General features: G+C 32.0%; 1 long non-coding RNA gene across 1 annotated transcript in view; it reads right to left on the reverse strand.

Annotated features, from left to right (window-relative positions):
* The window catches only part of LOC141526909 (uncharacterized), a 56940-nt gene extending 35878 nt beyond the window's left edge, over nucleotides 1-21062 (reverse strand). Inside the window, exons 1-2 of the long non-coding RNA XR_012479100.1 lie at nucleotides 20850-21062; nucleotides 6250-6423 (exon numbers count right to left, since the gene is read on the reverse strand). This is a non-coding gene — a long non-coding RNA (uncharacterized LOC141526909). The remainder of the gene's footprint in view (nucleotides 1-6249; nucleotides 6424-20849) is intronic.
* Nucleotides 21063-23454: the final 2392 nt, after the last annotated feature.

Here is a 23454-nt window from a genome sequence, read left to right on the forward strand (position 1 = left end):
TTTTAGTAAAGATAATTAGTCGACTATGAATCAAGTTTAATTGGCTTTTCCAACGACCTTACAGCCGAGTGTATTCATGTATCAAGTAATATAACACGAGAAAAAATTGTACCAAAAATTACAATGTTAATTTCGTAATTGAGGGCTTTTTTTTTTTTCATTAGTAGAGTCTTGGCGCTTTTTTGGGATTTTATTTAGTTTGATGATTAAAATGTTAATTACAAAAATGAATTTCTTGATTAAAAATTTAATCAAAATTATTTTGAAGAATTTTTTTAATCCTAAATCAAGTAAGAAAAAATTTTGAAGCCAAAAAAATTTCCTAGCTTAATTTTTAATTAAGAACTTTAAGCTTTAAGCTTAAATTAAAAACATAAAGTTTTAATTAAATTTCCTCTTCAATTAAATTTATTTTTTGTCAACCTAACAGTAAATTAAATTCATTTAAAAAAAATTAACTCCAATTATGAATAAAAGTCCAGAAGCAAAAAAAATCAACTTGAAGAATTGTTTTATTTTAAATAAAAACAAAATTTTTAAATCAAGTAAAATTTACTTAAATTCAAAAATTCAAAAATTTTTTTCCTTGATTTTTTTTTTTAAATAAAATAATTTTTTTATTACTGTGAAATATTCTAGTTGATATTTTTATCGCTTTCCAGGATAAAAACTTCGATGAACTCAAGTGTCCTGGCATTCAGCTCCGAAGTTCTCTTTGGCGAGCATTTGTCCGAAACTACCCGGGGACGAAGGTGGCCGTAACGACCCGTTAGGTCGCGGCCGCGAGATCGATAACGCAGTATCTCAAAGCTGAAGCCGAAGCAAGAAGAAGAGATTGGGAGGACCGGGCGGAAGATCATCTGCATACTCTCCTTCTTTACTATCCAGCTCATTTTGATCCTCAAGTTGAATTTCCTCGGTCCTGGGTCTTCGGTCGCCTCTATCTCTGCACTCGCCCTCTCAACAGTAATCCCCGCCTCTCACCCTCATGAATCGGCCTTTGGTGCTCGGCATGTAAGGCCAAGAAGGACACGGATAAGGACAAGAGCGAGGAGAAGCCGCTCGGGGTAGCTTCCAGTCCAACTAGACAAGATCTCGACTACACTGGACGGGTGGTAGGTATCCTCACACCTCACCTTAGCTGACCTAGGGATAAGGGGAGGTTGTCCGCTAGAGCCGAGACCGGGTCTTCTCTGTAACTGTAGCCGGGACAAGATAAATTCAAATCCGAGACGAGAGTTCTGAAACCGCAAATCACGTTCTATTCCTATATACACCCAGGATCATCCGTCTCCAGTGAGCAGTGACCAGTGACCAGCTTCCCCTCTCCACAAACGTACACTCCTTCACTCAACTAACGTTCAAGTAGTCTTGGGTTGTCATCCTTTTACCTTTGGTTCATCCAATCCTCACGACCAGCTCATGGAGATTGGAAATAAAATTCATTTCTTTCAATTTGTTACATTTTCTCGGACTACTACAACCGCTATTCAAAATCGCTATTATTATTATTACTTTTTCACAACACGTGTTAAATATAAATAATATTTTTTTTTTGTGACTCAAAATTTAAAATAACAAAATTTGTTGATAATTTTTTAAGATCAAAATTTACAATTTTTTTATCCAAAAAAATAATATTTAAAATTTTTTAGAAAAATCACATTTTTTTTCCTTAAACTACACCAAAAATATTTCTACAAATTTTCTTGATTATTATTGTAAATTTCCCGTGAAATCAAATATTAAAAAAAAAACTTTAATGATTAAAAACTTTTAAATAATTTATTTAATTATACGTAAAGTATCAAAATTTTAATTTGCCATTTATTTAAAGAAAAAAAAATCTTCTTATGTAATACTTGTATCAAATAAAAATATTAAAAAAAATAAACATCTAAATTTCCATATCACCAAGGAATTTATTAGCCATCAGTGTTCTAGCTCTAAATTCCCGAGGACAAGTCCACTTTTGGCGTCACGTACAAAACACATACGTCAAGTAATTCAAAACAAGGATTTAACAATGGAAAATAACGGGACGGAATATTTCCTCTAGACGTGGACAAACAGGTAGCTCTAAATTTGAAAGTCAACACTAAAGTTTTATTCCTTATCCATATAACTCTAATCTCGGCATTTGAATAAATCAATCCCTCAAACCACTTCCAAGCATCCGTCCCCATAAATATACATCCAAGATCCAAAACACACATCGACCGTCCACCACCCACCAAAATATTCAACCCGTAGTGTGATAGTATAGTACAATAATTCATTTCATAAATCCCGAAATCATACCATTGCACATACATGGTGAACATACAGGACAATCACCCGCAATGGAACCATGCTGTCGCGAGTTTGTATCAATTCATTTCCACCTATGTATTTATATCTCTAACCCTCTCTCTCTATCGCGGAAATCCGGCAAGTATTATCGCAGAATAAGTGAACATTTAACACCACTATTATACATATTATATACGCGGGGATCAAAATCTCCATCAGTATACATATTGAAATTACAAATGTACATACAAGCGATGGTATAATACATAACGCACTGGTCATTGGTCATGTACAAAAATTTCAATATTATTCACATCAAGTATGTATATGTGTGATGTGTCATGTGTGATTAAACTACAGTAACAATAATTCACATATACATATCTACATACCTAATAAAAAATAAATATAAATACATCCCCGTTAAAAAAAATTTTTATATGGCCTAACAAAAATTTTTTAGTTTAACAATTTTTTTACTCAAATCAAGAAGAAGTTTTTCAAAATTATTTACTTGATTCAAGTGTAAATATAGTAATCCATTATCAAAAAAAAAAATTTCACGAAATTATATTAATATAAAATGTACAAGTATTCACAGGCGCATGCGTAAGATATCTATATATTTATCTACATATGATCCACATATAATACACATATGTAAACTCGGATAGTATAGATAGATATAACAGATAGAAGTTACAACGGAAGTGAACCCTGTATCAAGATGATCACTACTACTATTGCTATCACTATCGCTACATATGTGATGGTACATGTGTGATATGTAACATATAACAGCGAGCTATTGGTGTAGAAAGGACACAAGCATACCGACAGTGGTTGCGGGCGCTCGGTATTAGCATACATATGACGTCACACCGCCACGCTTTAATATCGCCGCGCCCGAATGGAAATTAAGTTCGAATCGAGAGCAAATCTGGTATATACTGCAGACTAGAGTGTAGATTGTAGAGGGTACTCTGGATCGGGTTCCTCAGTCTTCCCCGCGGGGATCGACTCGACACCGGAATCGCTTGAAATTCACGATTTAGGGAACAGCGCCGGCCAACCGGCTCCGTTTTGCAATAGGTAATTCACGATTTCGGGTGATTAATCGCCATTGCGAAACTGCGGACGGAACGGTCAAATTCACGATTCAATTCTCCCTTCGTTGGCTGTCGATGTATTTACACATATCGACGCTGTTATTTTATTTTTTAATTTCTTATGTAATGTTGTATTAAATTAAATTTAATAAATTTTTTATAATTTTTTAATAAAAAACTAAATTAATTTTTTTTTAATAATTAATGATTAACTAAAATTTTAAAATTATTTTTTTTTTTTAACATAGAAAATTTTAAACCCAAATTTGACTTGAAAATCTTGATAAATTTATAAACACCTGATAAAAAAAAAAATTGGAAATTTAATCTAATATCCCAAATTTTATCAAAAAAATAATTAAAAATTCTCAACAAAAATCTTTAACAACTCAAGCCAAATATTAAAATTTTTTATCTTACACTTGTCCCAACTCAGGCACCCAATATTTATATTTTCCCAACAAAAGAGGGTCCCGAAGAATTAAAACGAAACGCAAAGATTAAAGTTTAAATTCCATAACGCACCGTGGGGGTGCATCGAGGACCGAAATGCCGGTAGATCCTCGTACATTAGTATTGGGACGCAGTATAACAACAATGGATACACATCTACTCGTTGCTCACAGGGGTGGGCATGTCGGATAGTTTATTAGTGCTCGCAAGACAATGGAGGTCGGGACCCGAAAAGAATAAGAGGGAGGTCGGTGGAAAATAAAAGTACTCCACTGCTAAAAAGCGACTAAACAAAGCGATAAAGGAGTTGCTTTAGAACCGGGCCAGATTCAAAATTAAAAAAAAAATTGCACTAGAGGTAAGTATCATACATGAATACATACAACTGAGCGTATACATACCAGCAGTCTAGTCCTGAGGCCCAAAAGGAGCGAGCGTTCCTCAAATGACAAAAAAAATAAATAAGTAATATAATGTATAATAGGAAGGAACATATTTAAGTATGCGCGACCGCCGCCTTACAATTTATGCACGGCGACAAATATTTCAAAATGATTCTACTCATCCTACCGGAATGGCAAGTCCTTTTTTTATTTTGCTTCTTATTATATTCTCCTTCGCCTTCACTCTTTCCCTCTCGCCTCTGGAACTTTTACTTGGGTACCGAGCTCGACTCGGACTAAATAATAACTCGGAGATGACCAAAGAGACCAAAAGTATCACCGAAATGTTAAATGTCCAGTTGAGCCCTAAGACAAAGGCCGGAGCACGCGAATAAGTCCAATCCTCGATAGCCGATATTAAATAATCGGACACGAAACACAAAGGCCGGCGCCTTAAAAATACGCCGAAATTCTATTCAATAGAATATATTTAAAAATTCAAATCATCTATTAGAACCCGACAATGTATCCACGGCTCTGCATAGCGGGGATTCATTCCGGGAAACGGGAATTAAATAGCTCGAGCCCGGGAGCAGCCTCTGGTTCTAAGGCTCCTCGAATTATTCGACAGTCATGATCATCAGTGTTCAGGCTACCAGAACTCTGATCTTTTTGGGACACAGCTGGAGGCTAGCCGAACTATTTTGCTAGTGGGTATTATATTGAAATGTCGTGAATCGTAACCGAGCATGTTTTACGGGATAGAAGACACGATTGATATATTTTAGAGCAATATTATTATTTGATTATGGTGGTAAAATAATTACAGTAAATTTACGGGAGTTCAAAAACTGATTTTCAAAATTTTAAATAGTAAAATTTTTTTTGATTAAAAATTGTATTGATAAGTTTACTTAAAATTTAATTTATTATTTTTTCGGTATTTTTTAATTAAAAATTGATATATTAAACTTTTTGTAAATAAATTAACTTTGCAATATTATTATTAACCCATTTAATCCTATAAAATCTAGACCCCATGTTTCTATTTAAAAAAACAAAATTAAGACTCCTAGAAACTGAAAACGTGACCTCGCTAGATAATAAAATAATTTGACTGTGATATTCCAAGTGCAATCCCTCGATTACATTTTTATTTCTCGGTAGTTATTTTTTTGGTTAGCAATTTGTATTTTCCAAGTTAAGTTTTGGTGTGCTAGAGCAAGAAGCGAAAAGTAAAATGTTGGAGTTTCTTCGACGTTTGCAATCGAGTCACACTCGGTGGAGCATGCCCGTAACATTATATTTCTGCCTAGCCGGGGAATCTCGAGAAATTAAGATTACGAGATAAGGCGCACCGGGCGAACCGTCCTCCTCGTAATGGCCGGGACGGCTTCATTTCGAATACGCGAGTAGCTCTGAGTAGCTGGATACCGTGCATTACTAGAGTCAAAATAAAAAACAGAACAAAAAAAGGAACGTTAAAATAGTCTAAAGAGAACTCGAGCTTCAAGATCGCAAAGTCTTTTTATTTTTCCTCCTGTCTACTCTTCCTTGCTTCTGTCCAAAAAAATAATCCCTCTCTCTCTCTCTCTCTCTCTCTCTCTCTCTCTCTCGTTTTTACTCGCGAATCTCCAGTCACATTAGACGTAGCTGCAAGCTCCGGCATATCTGTCGACCCGTAATGATAATCGCGTAATAATCGTAATACTGATAGTGATATCCGAGAGAAGAGAAGACTATTTTGCAAATGTCCTCCTGATGGGTGGGTTGTAGAATAAAAAGTCGAGCACAAAATTTCTGCTTCAAAGAGGGTCAAATTTTGATGGCTGGGATTAATAAGCACTTCGTGTTTGCTGAAGGAGTAAAACAGAAGCCGGGTTCGATCGAGTGTGAGTAGTGTAGAGGTAAAAAAAAATGATGAGAAAAAATAGTTAAGGCACGGAACGGAGCAACAATAAAAGTAAATTTAGATTTTTTTTTGTAATATGAGAATCTCGTGTGGTAGTTACCTTGATCTAATCTCTCTTACGGCTGTCCGCATGTAGAAACACTATACTAGACACGGTGAGATATCGCTCGCTGGCATGCGTGGGCTGCTTTAAACAGGACCAATAAAGATCGCTTCTCGCTTCGTGGAAGGTCCTTTACTCATGTTCCAAATGCCAACGTTAATTTACCGGTTTCTGGAAATTATATTTGTAAATTGTTAGTGCGGAGTTGGGATAGAGTTAATTGAGAAATTTAATAATAAGGACTAAATTTTACATGAAAAAAATTTTTAAAAGTATGTAACATGTAGAATTATTTGAAAACTGTTGAAGTAATTTTTTTAAAATAATTTTGGAGCCGTAATTGGGAGTTTAAAAAATACTTAAATGTTAACTAGTTTCAATAAAATTTTTTTTATCAAGAAAAATAATTATTTTCTACAAACATTAACAAAAATTTATCAAAGGCAACCGCTGAATTCCTATGAAACAAAAAATAAGTTTCCTTCTCTCACATTTACTCTCCGCTTATAATAAATGTTCACTTAAGTTTAACCGTTCGATTATAAACATTTATTATGTACGGTAACAGCGGTAATAACTCAATAATTAAATTGAGCAGAAATAAAATCGGTTTTCGAAATCGATACACGTGTACAGAGCCAGAGCGAGCTAGCTCGAGCATTAAGAAGCCTCGCTGCGATAGACTTACAGACTACAACTATTCCACCTCAGTGTATAAGTATAAGTATATATAATATATAAACGAGCAAAGTTCGCAATAGCTCCATAAATTTTATTCCAAGGAAAAACGCTCGCCGTCCAAATGTCGTGACTCTTCCGTTCAGAATTATTTCTACAAGTGCGGGCTTCCGGACAATTAGCTCCTAACCTGAGCTACGGTGACAAACCAACTACCAATTGCATTCAAATAACCGTCTCATGCCTCTTATTTATTTATTTATATTTTTTTTTTTTTCGGAATTCCACGACCCCCAAAATTATAGAGGAATTTCAAAAACTCTCGGCATTCTCGGCTCTCGTATGCGATAGTCACACAATAACAACGCAGCTTTAAACTGGTTGCGATCGATACAAGCTACTTATGTACACACATGCACAATGTATATTACACATTCTCATATTTATTTATTTATGTATATATTTATATTTTTTATATTTATACACACACTTTACGTGAGTAGAGTGATTCTACTGCCTGGTAACCAGTTGTTACTGGTCTGGTTATTACTGAGATAAGAACTGTCTTAACTTGCATCTTTAAAAGTCGGAATTTAATTTTTAAAAAATAAATTAACAAGCAGTTGTGTGGAAAATCTTTGAGGAATCAAGAGGAAGTTTTATATTTAATTAAATACTTTGCTTAGGCATTCCTTCCCTAATTGCTGTTAGATACTGCTTATCTACTGTCATTAATATTAACAAAGTTTGTAATTATTGGAAGATAAATTATTATAATTAAAAAATTTTGATCAATATTTCTTGGTAAATTTTTTAAAATTCAAAACAACAAATTTCGACAAAAATTCTTCAGAATGATTTTTTTATCAGACCAAAAAAATTTTTTATTAAATAATAAGTATTTTTTTATTCAATGTATAATACTGATTAATTGTTTTTTTATATTTTAAAAAAGTCAATTCTAATAAAAAATTCTAGCCACGCTTTAAAAAATTTATTTAATATTTTCTTAGATAAAAATTAAATAAATTTTCTTCCACAGTAATTTATTTAAAATTTTCTTTATAATAATCAACTAAAAAATTCAAAATATCATAAAATCTCTACATAAATTTCTCTATTATTAAAATGTCTATAACATTTTACGTAACTCAATAAATAAACAGATTGATGATTAAAATAGAAACTCATAATTACACGATAAATTACAATCGATAATCGATAATCAAGGCCAAAAAATGAAAAACTTTCTCTTGCATAGACCATACCACAAACGACTAGCGATTAAAATCTCTTATAATTTATTTAAAACAACGTTCGTACCGAGTATACCTAAAAGCATAGGTATCCGAAGACAAGCGTCGATAAAATTCGCTTAAACTTGAAATCAAGCCGAGGAAAATAACTGGAAGTTGTTATTGGACTTGTACAATACAAAGTTAAGAGTAAAACAATGGCCCATAAACCTGTGGCTCCTGACTTGACTTGCCGAGAGATTGCCGTATCCCCGATCGAATCTTCCACTTCTCCCATACCGGCTATAGGTACTTACACTTTTTATTTATCCGTTCGCGCTTATACCTTGATAACACCCACTTGCCAAATTTAGGATACAAGTAGGAGTAAAGTTATTCAAATTATACGGGCCATTGATTGTCGACTTGGCGTTAATAAATAAATAACAGGATGGAGGAGCTCCTGCTCTAAAATTCAAAACAAACATAAATAATAATTTATTTAATTTAAATTGAAATTATAAATAAAAGTAAGAAACGAGAGATTTGTAAAGCTTTGCTTAATGAGTCAAACACGCGGATATAATTGATGACTACGGTGTACAAATGAATGCGACATGGCACCCTCCTTTCGGGAATTATCCTTGTGATCAGCGTCAAAGATAATTCTCGTTTGCCGGCCGGTTGGACAGCCTGACGACGCGCGTTATCGTTACACACACCGACACAAATAAATGCTTGTCCCTATACTGATTATATATATACATTAGGGTGTGTAAAAAAAATTTTTTTTTAAATAATCATGAAATTTTGTCAAAGAATGCCAAAAATTAAAATTCTGTCAAAAAAGAGCTCTTAATATTGACATTTATCAATTTTTTCTCTAAAAGTCGCAAATCAAAATTGTCCACTTCTTTAAAAAAAAAAAAAAATACTTAAAAATTTTTTTAATACTTAAATAGAAAATTTTGACTATGATTATTTGAAATAAAAAAAAAAAATTAATCAATTGACACACTAATATAAATTTTATCTGTCAGATATTCTTCCTTATTCACTGTAGAGTATTGACTAGTGTAAGTTGAAATAAATACACACATGCAGTATGGAGGTTGAGAATTTAAATTGTTAAGAGGGAATAGGGCTAGAAAGTTAAGCAGAGGGAATAATAAAGGAGATAAAGGGAAGGTTTCGGATCGCAGGAGTACAGACCACAGCCGGACAACGTGACGCGTATCCGAAAGATACCAATCGGTCTTTTGTTTCCGTTTCATCCCCGTTTGCACCTCCGGGTACGTGCCTACCATCCGCCGACTCGCTACTCACCCTACCCTATAAGGCCGTTTACATTACATGCCCTTGATTTATCGGACACAAGTGTTATGTGTACACTTGTCGCTAATAAGTAAATATATATGCTAATTTTTATAGATGAGGACTCGTATAGGTAAGTATATGTTGCCTTTTCGTGCTCAATACGTCATTTTAACACTTGGTGAAGGTTTATTTTTATAAACAGTAAAAAAATTTTTGTTTTAAATCAACAATTAAATTATGAAAAATGTCAATCATATTTTGTCCAATTTTATGGGGAAAATAAATTTAAAAAAAAATTATGAAGACATTGAATTCTTTAACTTAAAACAAAAAAATAATAAACAAGCAACTGATCGAATTTGAAGGTTAAAAAAATCATTGATAACATTTTATTTAATTCATCGAATTACAGTTAATATATTTTATTAACCCCGTTGTGTTGTTATAGAATGAACGATAAAAAAATAAACGTTAGTAAGAATGCGGAGATAAAATATCAGCGGTATTTACATTTGTATATTGTTGCGCAATGTGTGTGATCGTAGACGAGATGGTGGGTGACTGGATACTCGGGTGGGACGCGAATACCAATCGATACCACGATTACGATGCGTATAAAATATATTTAGTAGATATACGTGTTGTTTACTCCTCAAATTAGATTTAATCAGGCGCATTTGAATTAGAACAATGGTCGTCGGGTTTAGAGAGGACTGAGAGGGAATGGGTATAATGTAGGTATGAGGTTCCTGCTCACCCTCACTCGAGTATGTGGATCGTAAGTCGCGAATCTTAGATCCAGGTATATCGCATACATTGGAAGGAAAATAAAAGGGGCAAAGCGGGAGAGAATGACAGACGAGAGTCTCACTATAGCGTCGAAGATTAATGAACCGAAAATTCTAAAATGGAGCGCCCTCAGGCGCCTCAACATTTTATTCCTGTCGCGCAGCAACCACAACTTTTCCTATTCCGATCGTCGTCTTCACGTACTTTATATCCTCTCGACAATGGATTCTACTAAATCTATCATGTTTTCGTTTTACTAAATTAATTTTATTTTATTTTTGTAAATACCACTCTCGTATTTTTTATCGAGAATATCAATCACCTTTAATATTTTTTTTATAATACCTAAGCTGATAAAAAGTCACTTTTTTATTCTGATAAATAAATGTCAGTTGATTTAAATTTTTTAAACTCGAACATTTATTTTTCCAATTTTTAACTGTAAAAATTTTTTAGAGTGGATTATTTTTAATTTATTAATTTCTTCCAGAGAAAAATTTAATTTATATAATTATTTTTAAAAAAACTCTACAAAGTTAATTTTTAATTTTTTTTTCAATTAAATAAAAATAAAAAAAATTATATTGCCTTGCAAAAGTTAATTTTAATAATTTTTAAGTAATAATTTTATTTAATTAATTATTTTAATATTAATAATTAATTATTTTATTTTTTACGTTAGGATATATCAACAAGACTTTAAAATAAAATAATCTTTACTAAAATTTGGTTCAACGTCTCAAAATCTTACTAGTTTATAGAAAAATCCATTTTTCCGACTCTGACTGCAAGAAAAATCCTGTCTCTTTGTGAAAGTAAGAGTAAACATAAGATAAAATAGACTATACATCTGTGATGTTAGTTTTAATCCCTCTTCATTCGAAAAAAAGGGTCTTGTTATTTTTAAGGACGTTTTATAATTTTAAAAACATATTCAAGTGTGAGACTGCAGATGTTTGTCGAAATACTTAAATGTTTGTGTTGACAATAAGTATTGTTTATTTATAAAGTTGGTGAGGGCTCGAAAATGTGTTATGGTGGTTAGTTATCTTCGACCCCTTCCCATGAATTTTTGAAGGATAGTTTGTAACCAAGAACTCAGTTGTAACCAAGAACTTGTACGTTCATTTTATGAATATCGATAATAAATTTATAGTATGTGTTTAATTATATTTTTTTAAATTAAAATTATTGCAAGCAGATTAAAATTTTGTGGATTATCTTTATAATTTCTTCAAAGTCAATATAAATCATTGTTAAAAATTGGTGAGTGATTATTTTTAATTGTAGCTAAAGTTAATAATCAAATTTTTTAATTTTTTTTTTCAATTTAGGGTAATTTAAGTGGAAAAAATTATTTAAAAAAAAATGTTGAAATTACTATTTGGATACATAACAATTCTAGTTCTTATGTCGCTGATGCAAGTCACCGTTCAAGGGTGCGGAAGATATATGGCAGATGTAAGTATTAAAAATTATAATGTTAAAAAATTATATTTTATAATAAATGTGAATTATTATTGATAAATAATAAAATCAATTAAATTTTTTTTTCATATTTGAAAATAGTGCGACTACCACAGTGACTGTTGTGAAGCAAACTGTACAACTTACTTAGGATTCAGAAAGTTCTGCCTATAAAAATAAATTCAATTAGTTTAATTTCGTAAAAAAAATTTTTTTCGTACATAATTCTTCTTTGTAAAATGCGTGAATAAAAAATAACATTACAAACTATCAAAATAAATTTTCCTTCCTTCTGAATTTTCGAACAAAATTTATATTTGAATTATCATAAACATAATAAAAAAATAATAATAATCAATTTTAGCCTAAAACTTGAATTTCTTCAGAAAAGTTAAGGATTTCTATTCCAACAGAAAAGTCTCAAAAAAAAATAATAAAAAAAGAAAAAACAGATAAAACTTTATAAATTTCAATTCGTCGGCCTCGTCATCATCTGAACAAGTTCTTGCGTGGAACTTTTTCCGGGATATCTCTGCACGAAGAAAAAAGCAACCCACCAGAAAAATAAAACTTAAAATACGAGATTTGAAAAAGTAAAGCTCTCAAGTGTCGTACTAACGATGAGGTACACCTCTCTACTCAATCCAACATATTTACCTAGCCGGCGTATCTCATATTCCCAGCACTCAAACCACCAGAAAAATCCTTGTCTCGCGGCGCACACTCTTATCGAAATTCTTCCAGGAAAACGACCTCACAGAGAAAAAATAAGGCGAGCTCCTTCTTCTCTTCCTTCTTCTTCTTCTGCAATGTTTCTTTACTTGTAGAACCAGGCTTCCAACTTCCAAGTAAGAACGAGAAGAGAATTTCAGGCAACCAAAAGAGTAACTGAATAATATATAATATAATAACACAAACATATATGTTCATACTTTTAGCAATAGCAATAACTGTCAAGTCCTGCCCTCGGCGATAATTAGGTTACTTTAACAAATTTTATCTGCCTCACGTGCTACCTCTCATTATTATTATTATTATTATTATCATTGTTGTTGTTGTTGTTGTTGTTGTTGTTGTGTTCCAGAGCAAAATAATCTCACGTAGTATAACCATGCAGGAACTTTCCTCGCATCGCATTCTCGCTCTACTTGGCTCCATAATTTAATCCTTATTTCCTCGAGCTGGTCCTTTTCTCATCTCTATCCTACTCCCCGTTCTCCAAACGAAAGTAGTCAGTGGGGCATTTTTGACTATTATTTTCCCTGGAATTACTTGCACTAATACTGGAAAATTGTTACCGAGCAAATGGACCATAACCGACATGTAAATAAAAGTACTAATATAACCTATGAAAATTTTTACCTAGCATTATGATTGTTATTATTGGAAAAAAACAGATATTTTAATTCCGGGAAGAGTAGAATGTAAATAGCGGTAATAATAATGCTACTGCTTCTACATGACTAATTTAATTTTTATTCTCCAGGTGCATTCAAGACAATAAAGTGCATTATGATAACTATGATTCTGAAGTTGAGAGAAATTTGAGAATTTTTTTTAATTTTGTGACAAATTGTAGCAATAATTAAGTTAGAAAAGAAATTCTACATGTAGAAATTGCAAAAAAATTTAAGTTCAATTTTTAAAAATATTTTTCAAGAATTTATTTATATTTTTAATAAAATACCAATTCAGAAAATCGTTAAAATAATTATCATTAAAATTAATTTTTTTTCAGCGTATAATTTAACTAAAAAAATTTTAGACTAAAATTCTCCAGAAAAAATTAAAAATTCCTCCTTGAATCTTTTAAATCTCTCATCAAACAATTGTCCAAACGCAACCTGTTCTATAAAGCAACCAGAATGATGCTACCCATTCGTCCGTTCAATGCACCCAAGTTATATTACCGCACTTTTAATTCATTTCGCGACATTTGAATAGTCCGTGGCTACCGTAGTCTGCAGTACAAGCCCCTTCCCCGTATCTTGGTAACAAACTAAGCCGTCATCATGCCATATAATATAATAACACAAACATACAAGCTTACAACCGGCTCAAAAAGGCCCATTTTTATTTTTAAAAAAATTTACACAAGCCTGCGTATGTTTATCCATAATTTTATCTTAATTTCGGCTCATAACCAGACGCTGGTTCAACAACATTTGAGTTTCACGAAATAAACCACAGATGAGGAATGGTTCCATTCCGGGACGTGATTCTCCTCCATTTTAAATATTTTGACCTCATCCTTCAGAGTCCTCGCTGTGAGTATCGTCAACTCTTCAGTCACCTCTCACCTCACACACCTAGCTGATGAGTCCGCCCCGTGTATCTACATCTCGCTCCACTTGTTTCCGTCTTTCTTAATATTTTTTAGCTTCTTCGTATTTTTTATTATATCTGAATATTATATTATTTATATAAATTCTCATAATTTTTTTTTTTATGTCTCAGCAACCCTCAACTGGCTCGAGTTTAGTTTTCTGGCGAAAGACATAGACATGCCGCTCCTTTACTTTCGAGATCTTGCCGGCTGATTACCAGTCCGTTTTATACCTTCTAACGACGACATAGCATGAATGAACCCGAATGAAACTCTTGTAATTAAAATATTTGAATTCATTAGACTCACTAGAGTTTAGCAGTTCCTTCTCCTCTTCTTCCTCTTCTTCTTCTTCTTGTTTTAAAATTTTTTATCAACACTTCTACGTTAAAAATCCAGACTACATTATATACAATATATAATACCCAACGCGACTTCTTTGAAGCCATCAAGTGCTAAGCGCTCGGTACAGCTCGAATTAACATCAGCTTTAAAAATAGTAAAATAAAAATAAACATGGAAATTAATCATTTAATCTTAATCCATCTTGGAATTAAAAATAAATATTTATGGCGGACACATAAATAAATATATTACTATTTAAAAGGCAGAGAGCGGAGACGTCTTTGGTATAAGTAATATAAACTACATCGTGATTCGGATGCTCGACATGTAGACACTCTTTGTTAAACTATCATGACAACTATTCTTATCTTTATATTCATTACTCTCCACCTTTTCGTCTTTTTCTCTCTCCGTCCTCCATCTTTTTCCGTCCATTCGCTCTTCGACGATCTACGTCATTTGCTCTTATAACTCATTCGATAATAAAATTACTTCATGAGCCAGAACTGATTCACTCAATTGTCTATCCGCCAATATCATCTCCGTGCGTTCACCTTTACATATATCTAATTTAAATACATGACAATATTCAAATTATTCAACTTGATTGTTTTGGAGTTTTTTTTATTTTATACTACGGGAACAAAATAATTGGCTTTTATTTTTTATTTATTGATTAATTAATTAATTATTAAGGTAATTATTTACAAGTGGGGTCAACCTAATTTTGGGCTATAATTAGGTGAAAAATTAACATTTTTTAATTTTTTTATTCTACTTGTTTTTACGGCGCATTTATGATACACAATTTTGGCTCTCATGTTTTTGGATAAAATTTCTACTCCATAAAAAAAATGAACAATTTGAAAAAAAAAAATTAATTTCTAAATTCTAACATAAGTAACTTTACTTTCATATCTAAAAATAATAAAATTTAATAGAAAACAATAATAATAAAACACGGAATGAATACCCTTGCGGATTTGATACTGTCAACATCTCATCGATGTTTACCTGAACCATCAATTCCACGGTCCACAATCCTTAACCAAGGATCGTTTAACTCCTAGATACGATACCGAGCTCATACTTTCACTATCGCGATCTACGTCAAATCGGCAAGTTGATCTTTCGCGTAGATATCGCGACTAGACTATCAACTCGGTGAGATAACCCTCAGCCGGGCTTTTATTGCGTCCATTCTCTATTTGAATTTATAATATTTATAATTTAGCTCCAAGAATTTTTTTTTTCTTTTTAAATAAAATGTACAGCCGATTTGATAAAAATCTAAAAAGTCGAGCAGGACAGCTGTAATCATTGTAATCTCTCCTTTAATTATAATGATGAGCAATGATATGAGTTAATAAGTGGATTAGATTAGATGTTAATGCGCGATGGACAGCGGACGTCGGTGTGCATCCGGGAGGCCGCGAACAGCTCAGAAGATGATGATGATAATAATAAAAATAATAGAAATAAAATAAGTATTAATGTTGAGAATGTAGTCCGGCTCATCGACAGGACGTATGTGGAGGCAATCGAGCGTCTCGTTACACACGTGTCCCGCGAAGTTCTGTAGACGGTAGTCAGTAGTGTAGGCTAGCTCTTACTCTACCCGGTGTTATGTAGTGTTCCTTCTGTTCCCTCCACGTGCAGCAATCTCCAACACGTATCAGGGTATGCATAATAAATGAGCGTGGATACATTCAGAAAAACCTCCGAGGACCGTCAGAGTGTGGTGTAAGTGTAAGTAGGGGTACACTGGTGACCACCGTTCACCGTGTTTCTTTTCTATCGGATCAGTAATCTTTAATTTGGTCCTCTCGAGCTAAGCTATGTATGTACACTTTCGCTGCTTTGGTTACACTAACAGTAACAGTGTGATTTAATTATTCCGAGGTTTATTCTTTCGAGCTTTTAAATGTATGAGCAATTAATAATTAAGAATGTTCATTTTTATACTGTACAGTGATTATTTTTTTTTTTCTGTACAGTGATTAAAAAATTCAATTGAGTAAAGAGATAAAAATTTCAACCAGCAATCATTTTTTTTAGTGAATAAAAGTCAATTTAATTCAATTAAAAAATTTTTTAATGAGCCAAAAAGAAAATTTCAAAAAATTCGATTTTCTTAAAACAAGTAGATTTTTGAGCTTAGATATTTTTCATAATTTTTTCATTTAAGTTCACATGTATCGAAAAAAAATAAAAAAATTTTAAAACAACTGGCGCAAAAAAAATCCTTTGATTTAAAATAATGAAAATACCGCTGACCTAAAGTTGTCTCAAAATGAAATCTAAAATAATTAAAATAAAAATCTTATGTACTTGAGTAAGTTTCTTTGTGTGCTAAGTAGTGCAGGTTGGGACCGCGAGTATTATGTACGCGATTAAATCAGCACAGAAAAGGAGGAGGAGGATGAATAAAGCAAACTTTTCTGTTCTGTTAGCAGTTTCCATTTCTTCTTCGTTTACATTCCAACTGTATTGTATATATAATATAAAATACGAGAGCTAGCTGTGTTGGTTCTGCGGTGATCGGTTTCGCGTGTGGCTTCGCGTTCGTTTTTGTCCCCCGACATCGGGCAGCTCATAATTGCGATCTACGACACTCAAGCGATTTATTGTCCTCCGGTGTATGGACCCACACAAATACACATATATAATATATAGATATATATAAAAATATATATTGTGTTCATAAGTATAACTATAGTAGCGCAGAAGTATACAGGGATAGCAGAGACTTGAATTCCCGTGCCGACTGGATCGCACCTTCGCCATCCAACTTTGGTCTTCAGGCATCGCGCGATTCTCGCTCGAGATTATCCTTTAAGGGAATACACTTTACTTTACTTTGCTTATAATAACACACCCGAGCCTTATTGCCGCGATTTTATTTTAATCGATCGTTAAATTTGATTTCTGCTCCATTAATAAGCCTTGTCATTATTAATTATCCATTTTTTTTTTTTAATTAAAAAATATATTGGAGCATAAATAATTTTGAGCAAGTTTAAAAAATAAAAAAAATTAAATTTTTTATCAAAGTAACGCAAAATAAATTTTAAAATTTATTTTTACAAATATCTTTAAATAAAGATTAATTTTATTTAAATAATTTACAAAAAAAATTTTCTATCATTCTATTAATTTTATAAACTTATTAAAAATTACTTTCAGCTTTTTATTTTGGATTATAAAATATTTAAGCGTTTGTTTTTATAATTTTAGTCAAAAATTTAATGATGATTATTAAAGAATAAAAATACAGAGACCACCTGACAGAAGATGGCTGTCTTCCGTGCGTATTTTCACGGATCTCAGTAATGTAATGCCTTTGAAAAAAGAGCCGTCGTACGGGTGTATGCTCTTTAGTCAAAAACAGCGACATAGATCCTGAAGATTGAAAAGTAAAGGCAAGGAGAGGAAGGAAAAGGAGCGGAGCTAAGCATTACATGGATAAACCCGTGTCTACGTGAGGAAGATCCTTACACTAGACAACCGGCGCCATTTAAAGTGGACCATTTAAATTCACGCCACGCAGCTGGGACGAGTTGTAGACGGGACAACAGTCGTTTTGTCTGGCTATTAATATAATTTGTAAATTAATTTTATTTATGCCGTGGCCTTCATAACAAATCTCCAAGTATTACCGACAATTTAATAGGCTAATTTTAAAAACTACTCGCTCTACGTTTTATTATACTTGTTTAATGGCTTGAATTTTGTGAAATTAAATTTCCTTTTTTATAAATAGAATTATAAAATAACAATAAACATTGTTCCTCGGATTTTTCTATTTATTCCTCGACAAGCGACGCGTAGACAGGACGAAATTTCGTGAGCCTATTCAACAGATTTCTTCTTGAGTTTCTTAATTCGACGCTCCTTCTCTTTGGGACTCCCTCACTGTCTCTGACTCGCGAATAAAATCAGACAGATTCACCACCGAGATTCGATCTGACGTTCGATCGCTTCTTGTCTTTTGGAACCGCGCCTCTGCTCTAAACCCTCGACTCCCAATTCCCGATTCTCTGAACCATCACCATCATCCGTCACTTTTTTTCTTCGGCTGAACAAGTCTTCGGATAGACTAGTCCCCGTATTAGCTACAAGCTACAAGCTGTAGGGTATAATCGAGAATCGAATTTTATTTTGCCGAAACTTTAAACTTAAATTTACCATCAGCTATTACTATAAACTATATATTGTGTCTTTTTATTTGTTGTGTGCTGATAAAAAAATTTGTTAACATAAAATAAGCTTTGTAAATTATTAATTAATTATTTTTAAAAAAAAATTTTTTTTTGACTTGGTAAAAAGCAATTTATATAAACAAATTGCGAATTTTCATTCAAAATTATTTTTTTCTAAATCTAAAAAATTTTTTTTCCACAAAAAAATTGCTGTGAGAATAATTTTTATTTCTTCAGCTACAAAATTAAATTTTTTTAAATGTTAATCAACAGTTAAAAGAAATTCAGTTATATTTAATAAATAAATAAATTTATCAACAGTTAAAAAATTCTTCTATCAGTTTGTTGCATTAAAAACTTTGTTCCCGGTATAATTTTATATTTTATATTTTGCATTATGTAGATAGAGTTTATTATCGAAAAATTTACTACTGTCATTCAGCTCATGTGTAACACGTAAAGAAAAAGGGGGAACAAATGTGACATATGATGTCAGAGAAAATTGCACGTCGATTCTATCGAGTGACAATGTGATTTGACTTCACTAGTACATATTCCACGCAGATATACCGGCTTTCGAAGATGTTGCCACTGACGGAGACTGAGAAAAGTATAATGCTTCCTCAAAAAAGTTACATTTAGTTCCAGTTCCCAATACTCTTTATAAACGTATATATTCCATACTTTTATACATTGTTGCATTAAATTTATAAAGTGTTTCATGTGCTCGCGTATAGAAAAAAATATCCTTTTAGAAAAAACCAGACTGCAAAATATCCATTTTGTAACTTTGAACGTTATCATTTGAAGTCGCTGCTTGTATTTTTACTCATATATATATATATATATATATATATATATATATATATATATATATATATATAAATAATTTATAGCCACAAAATGTGTAAGTTAAAATTTCAACAAATTAAAAAAAAATTGAATAAAAATGAAATCGATTTAAAAAATAAAATTTTCCAGTTTATATTCACTCTCCACTCTACATTTCGCGCCTGATATGTATAAATATAAATATACATATACGTATATATAGGATTGCATTCCATGGTATACTTTACAAGATTTCTACCTCGCCCCCATTGTCCGCGGCGTTTAAATTTGAATCGCGGAGAATCTGATCGTTTATTGTTTAAATTTGTAGACTCGGTCTTAATTTGAATTTAAGATTATTCGCCGGCGTTGTGCGAGACGATTTGACTTGGTGATGGTCGCCAACCACCTTCCACTTCCATCTTCCATCTTGCGACAGCCGTATATACTCAAGTAATCTTTACTCGCTGATATTCTCTCTATAGAGTACAATACTCTACCCTTGACTCTTGAATCTCAACTTTCTTAGAAAAATCATAAATAAAGTTCTAAAAGCAGCAAAGTCCTAATTTTTAATGGCAATTAATTATTATTAATTAATTATTACCAGATAATAAATTAAGTATAATAACTTCAATAAAACCATTGAATAAAAAATTAATAAAATGTACAAATATTTTTTAATGTTTCAAAACATGAATTTTTTTTTACAATTTAATTAATTAATTAAATAAAATTTTTTTAAATTTTATCACAAATATTTTTTAATCAAGCTTTATGAGCTTATTAATAAAATCAAACATATAAAATAAATATTGATAAATATATTTATTAAAAAATAAAAAATTGAAATTCAATAGCCTTATTAAATAAACGACCGTGAATTTAAAATGATAATAAATCGGAAGATCTAAAAAATAATAGTCCCAACGATAATTACCGCATAGAATAGTTATGATACAAAATTAGCCCGTGATGTAAATCAGGCAGCTTAGCATAAAGAATTACTATTTTTATTTTTTATTATTTTGCTATAAAGTCTATTATTATTTATAAAAATAAAATCGGCGGTCTAGCGAATTAAAGAATATTTAAAAGTAAAGAATTATTTAAAGCTTCACGGAGGTCTGATGCGTGGTATCCGCATAGAAAATTTGTTTACGCGTATAATAATGACGCGGGTGGCTCTCCACTCCACTCGGCACTCGGGCATTTGTTATTCCGACTGTACTTATCTACATGGCATACCAAATAGGGCTGAGGATTGGATCGGGCGCTCGCGATTCCCAAAGCGACGTCCTCAAGATTCTCGACTAAGACTGACCGCTGCTCGCTCGGTGACTGACGTTAGTCAATCACATAAACGGCCAGCAGAGGGAACAAGGAAGAGGGATAAAAAATACTCACCTTGGCGATGAACCAGCTCCACGCAGAACATTCCTATACACCGAGGACCGACGCAAACCATCAACATTTCATTTCATTCTTCTTATTTCCTTTATTTATTTTTATTCTTATTCTTATTTTCTATCTTGGACTTTTTGTTGGAGCTTCTCGAGTAAACTCTACTCAGCCAGCAGCAGCATCACCACTACTACTATCAAATCGACGAGTTTTGCTTTCAACCATTATTCTATTTTGCTTCCATCCCTCAGACGATCCTCTCGTCGCGGTCGGTGTCTATACTTTTACTTGGATGTCGTGTCGTCTCACCTCCATTTTTAAAGCTAAAAAACAGAATAAATTTATTTTATTATTATTCTTTTCTTCGTTCATCTATTTTCAGATTGATAATATTTGATTTAATTATTTATTTTGGGTAATTACCAAAATAATTATTGATAAAAAAATTAAAAATTTTTATTTCATATTGGGATTTTTTTTTAAATAAAATATTTAAATTTAAAATTTTGGGAAAATTTTTTTCTACTTTTGGAATTTTAATATACGTATTTAATATACGAAGAAAGTTATTCAAATAATAGAGGAATTTCTTAATTAAATTAAATTGATTATAATTATTAAAAAGTTCGAACAAAAATAAAAAAATCACTATTAAATTTTACTTTTATAATTATATGTTCAATTAAATTTTTCTATTAAAAAAATTATTTATAAAACTCATATTTAATTTATAATAAATAATTTTTAAAATACTCTAGATTTGTTCAAGTGCATAATAAAAAATTAAGACTTGTACCATAGATCAATATGTAAATAAAAATTATTCTGAATTTTAAAGCCATTGAATTTATTATTCAGCCTCAAGTAAATAAAGAAGTAGTTAATAAACATTTAATAACGATAAATAAAAAAGGTAAAAATAAAATAAAAAAGAAAAGTACTCATTGTTAAATTGATTGGCTAATTGGAGTCGTTTGAATGCTCGTTAAAAAATAAACGTTAACAATGATTTTGTTCCACTCAGAATTCCATCGATCTCAAGATAATTGGCAATTGCGAGCCAGCACTGTACTGAGTATACGAAATATTGCAAGTAATCCTCATCATCAGTACAAACAGCGAGTGCTCCTCTACACGTAAACATTAAGCCGCCTAGCAATTTGCCATCTCTCATTTAGCTGTGTACACTCCTACTCAACTTCGGGGAAAAAATCAACAAAGTATAACTTTAAAATAATAAATAAAAACTAAAAACAAGAACAAACAGTTCCCAGTTAAGTTAAATAAAGAATCGAAGAAAAAATGTATAGTCTAGCATCTAATTGAATTAAAGTTTGATCGTCCGGGCTCGCCGAGTTTTACAGGTGCTCGCTGAGAATAATGGAGAAATAGCCCGAGAGAGTAGTGGGAGGACCTAACTGCGGAGAGTGAGTAAATAAATAAATAAATAAATAAATAAATAAATAAATATAGACGGAGATACTGGAGGCACTGCCAGCTAAAAAGAGCATAAAGGGAAAAGGGACCGGAGAAATAAAAAATAAAGGAGTAGAGTTGAGTGGACAAGTTGAGGATGAGGAGGTTGCTACCCAGCTACCGAGTAGCAGGTGACCCTGTCTCAGGGTGATTCTTTCTTATTTCTGCTTTCTTGTTACGTCTACGTCTACTACTTATACTCGTGTTCGGCTTCCGCTCCTACAAATGCTGTGCTGCATCTTTATGACTTGGGTTTTCTTGAGAGTGAAAGCGAAACGAGAGACTTGATAAAATTTTATATCGATCTATCAGATTTTTGACAATAATTGTAAAATTAAAAATTATCTTTCAATTAAACCCATGGCAATTTAATTTCAATTAAAATTATTTAAGTTATCAATTTATAATTTATGAATTATTAACAAAATATTTTTAATCATCTATAGAAATAAATTTTAAGCGAATTAAACAACTTTAATTAATAACTTGAAATTTATTTGGTAATAATTTTATGCAATTAACTTTTTTAACTCGACAGAATAATAAATTTAATAAAGAAATTTTTTTAGTCCTTTTTTTGAGTCTAAATTATCAATTTAAAAATTCACAAAATCATTTAAAAATTTATTTACTAATAATTACATGTAATCGATTTTTGAAACATCAGCCATATTTTAAAAAAAAAAAAAAACCTCAATATATTAGGCAGTAGGAATAAATTGTCAGCGTTTGCATCTGTTGTTTGCCTGGGGCACGGATTAATTAGGGTACGAAATAATGTCCGTGGAAAGTAATAGCAATGGATGGCTATTTGTGTTAATACCAGTACTCTGCATACTAATAGTCTAGATCTAATCCACCTACGAGTTTTTGAAGTAAAATATAAATATAAATGTAGAAACTAAAGTGTGTGAGTAGTATCGGGTGTCCTGTGCCCGGAGGTAAGGCTTCGAGGAATTAAGCGAATTTGTATTCGGAATTATTCATAATTGGGGGCGCCACTTTGTGGACGGGATGCGAATGCGAACGGGAACAGTTTGGTCCTCTCACTCGATCCTCCAGTCAGCTGTCGAGGCTGGTTATGCCGGTGGATGTGGATGCGGATGGGACGGATCAAACGGCCGTTGCTCTT

Source organism: Cotesia typhae, unplaced genomic scaffold (assembly GCF_013202065.1).
Source record: "Cotesia typhae breed Kobodo isofemale line unplaced genomic scaffold, CoteBio_Ctyphae contig_4, whole genome shotgun sequence".
Taxonomy (NCBI): domain Eukaryota; kingdom Metazoa; phylum Arthropoda; class Insecta; order Hymenoptera; family Braconidae; genus Cotesia; species Cotesia typhae.